We start from the raw sequence: 3,144 nt of genomic DNA, 5'->3' as shown, positions 1-3,144 counted from the left end.
TTAGTGACACTCACCTTTGTCACTAACGTTGGATTAAGCCACTATGAGCCACGTTAGTTGCCACGTTAATTTCATTAACGTGGAAGCTAACGTGGAGAAGAGGGATGATGAGCCAACGTTAGTGACACTCACCTTTGTCCCTAACGTTGGAGATGGCTATCAATACCACGTTAGAAGTCACGTTAACCTAGTTAACGTGAACTCTAACATTGGAAGTAGGGGCGTTTTGAAGCGTTAGTGACAAAGGTAAGTGTCACTAACGCTCTCGAAGATTTGGCAAGCCTACGTTAAAGGCCACGTTAACTATACTAACGTGAACTCTAACGTAGGGAGAAAGGGGTACTCTCAATGTTATTGAAAATGGTAAACCCCAGTAACGTTTGCGAAGGGCCAAGAAGCAACGTTAGTGGTCACGTTAGTGCCACTAACGTTGAAGTTAACACGGACCATTTTTGGGTTAGGAACGTTAGTGAAAAAGGTGATTGTCACTAACGTTCTCGACCCCACAGTTTCACTTAACGTTAACACCACTAACGCCGCAAGCTAAAGTCCATACCTACTGCACACTTTCTCTGCAAGTAAAGCTGAGCCCACTGAAGAAGATAACTGCTTCAACTCAAGATCCAAAGGCCCATATCCAAGACTTGAAGAAGCAACTAGAAGATCAGAAGAACAGTATAAATAGGGAGAACTTTGAACTAGAAGAGAGCTTTTGGCATTATTAGAATTACTCTCTGTATTTTTTACTTTCTCTGTAACTTCTAGTTAACTTTTCAGAATGCATTCTACATCTTTGTTTTCCATTCCCAGAGCTATGAACAACTAAACCCCTTTCATTGGGTTAGAGAGCTCTGTTGTAATTTGATGGATCAATAATAGTTTTCATTATTCTTCTTCTTTCTTTTCTCTTGATTTTACTAGAAAGCTTTCAATCTTCATCCAATTGAGTAGTTATCTTGGAAAAGAAGCTATTCATACTTGGATCTCTTCGGAACCTTGGAAGAGAAATGAAGAGATCATGCTAGAAATGCTTTCTCATGTTGGACCAAATTGGGGTTTGGATGGATATAGTGACATATAATCCTACCAACACTTTGATTTGGAAATACATGTGGTATAATCAGTGACCATACCTCATCTCTTCTCATGAGCAATTGGACCAAGGAATTGGCTATTGATCAAGATTTGAGAGATTGAATTACCAAGGAATTGGAATTCAGTCACTTAAGATTGCCAAGGAGATCAATGAATGCATTGATTGAGGAAGAGATGAAAATGAACTTGATCCGGAGGATGCAACATCTCCTAAGCCCAATGAACTCCCCATTTCTGATCTTACCCATTCTCTTTAATTTCTGCCAATTACTTTTATGATCATCTTCCCCATTCCCATTTAAGATTCTACAATTTATTTTCCGTCATCTATTTTCAGCTCTTTATTTCTAGCATTTACATTTTCTGCTATTTACTTTCCCACCATTTAATTTCCTGCAACTCTCAAACCAAATTCTGCTTAGCTCAACTAGAACATTCCTCCAATTAAAGTTGCTTGACCAATCAATCCCTGTGGGATTTGACCTCAATCTATTGTGAGTTTTTACTTGACGACAATTCGGTATACCTGCCGAGGGAGGTTTGTTAAGAGACAAGTTTCCGTGCATCAAGTTTATGGCGCCGTTGCCGGGGATTGATTTTGTATCAACAATGATTAAATTGGTGGATAACTAGATTGAGCATTTTCCTTTTGTTTGATTTAGTTTTATTTGTGTAATTTACTTTCAGTTTTAGTTAATTCTTTCCCTTTACCTTTCACCCATTAGTGGTGTTACCTGCATTTTGTTTTAATATTTGGTTCACTGACCCACTAACTGTTTGATATATTGCATCACTCACACTAACAGCATTTCTGCAGAAAATATTGTCTACATCTATCTTTCTTGCTTCTGCCTTATTGGGTGTATGACAGGTAGAAGAAGCAGGGCTTCAACTTCCTTTGATTCTGAACCTGAGAGGACCTTCCTTAGATTAAGGAGGGAAGCAAGAGGGAAGAGAGTAGTTGGTGCTGAGGAAGAGGAGGAGTACTTTGAACCAGACATGGATGAGAATATGGAGAACCATCATGAAGAAGAGGCTCACAACCATGGCAGAGAAGGTCCAGCATATCAGGCTGGACAAGAGAGAAGAGTTCTGGGTTCTTACATCAACCCAAATCCAGGAAACTGTGGAAGTAGCATCCAAAGGCCAACCATACATGCCAACAACTTTGAACTAAAGCCACAGCTCATCACCCTTGTTCAGAACAATTGTTCATTCGGAGGAAGTATCCAAGAAGACCCCAATCAACATCTAACCACCTTCCTGAGGATATGCGATACTGTGAAGTATAATGGTGTTCATCCTGACACCTATAGACTACTTCTGTTTCCCTTCTCACTCAAGGACAAAGCATCTAAATGGCTGGAATCCTTTCCAAAGGAGAGTTTAGCAACCTGGGAAGATGTGGTGAACAAATTCTTGGCAAGATTCTATCCTCCTCAATGAATCAACAGGTTGAGAGCTGAGGTACAAATCTTCAGGCAGCAAGATGGTGAGACTCTATATGAAGCATGGGAGAGGTTTAAAGACCTGACAAGAAGATGCCCGCCAGATATGTTCAATGAATGGGTGCAGTTGCACATTTTCTATAAAGGCCTTTCGTATGAATCAAAGAAGGCAGTAGACCACTCATCCGGGGGATCTCTGAACAATAAGAAGACCATTGAAGAAGCCATAGATGTTATTGAGACTGTAGCAGAGAATGACTACTTCTATGCTTCTGAAAGAGGCAACACTAGAGGAGTGATGGAGCTGAACAATGTGGATGCACTGCTAGCTCAAAACAAGCTTATTACCTAGCAGTTGGCTGACCTTACCAAAAAGATGGAGAGGAATCAAGTAGCAGCAATCACCACCTCAGCAGCAGCTCAAGAAGGAGTGAATGAAGAAGCAGAGGGTGATCAGGAACTAGCCAACTACATCGGAAATTCACCTAGGCAGCACCATGACCCATACTCCAAAACATATAATCCTGGTTGGAGGAACCACCCAAACTTTGGGTGGGGAAACCAACAGGATCAAGGCCAAGATCAGAGACGCCACAACCCC

At 41.0% G+C, this 3,144-nt stretch overlaps 1 non-coding gene across 1 annotated transcript; it reads right to left on the bottom strand.

The window, feature by feature from the left end:
* Positions 1–2,547: 2,547 nt before the first annotated feature.
* Positions 2,548–2,654, bottom strand: LOC148574150 (small nucleolar RNA R71). The gene has a single exon (XR_015905811.1). It is a non-coding gene; the product is annotated as a small nucleolar RNA R71 (small nucleolar RNA).
* Positions 2,655–3,144: the final 490 nt, after the last annotated feature.

Source organism: Arachis ipaensis, chromosome B2 (genome assembly GCF_059453495.1).
Source record: "Arachis ipaensis isolate K30076 ecotype BB chromosome B2, ASM5945349v1, whole genome shotgun sequence".
NCBI lineage: Eukaryota > Viridiplantae > Streptophyta > Magnoliopsida > Fabales > Fabaceae > Arachis > Arachis ipaensis.
The sequence above is the reverse complement of the archived record's forward strand: the minus strand, read 5'-3'. Positions and strand labels throughout refer to the sequence as shown.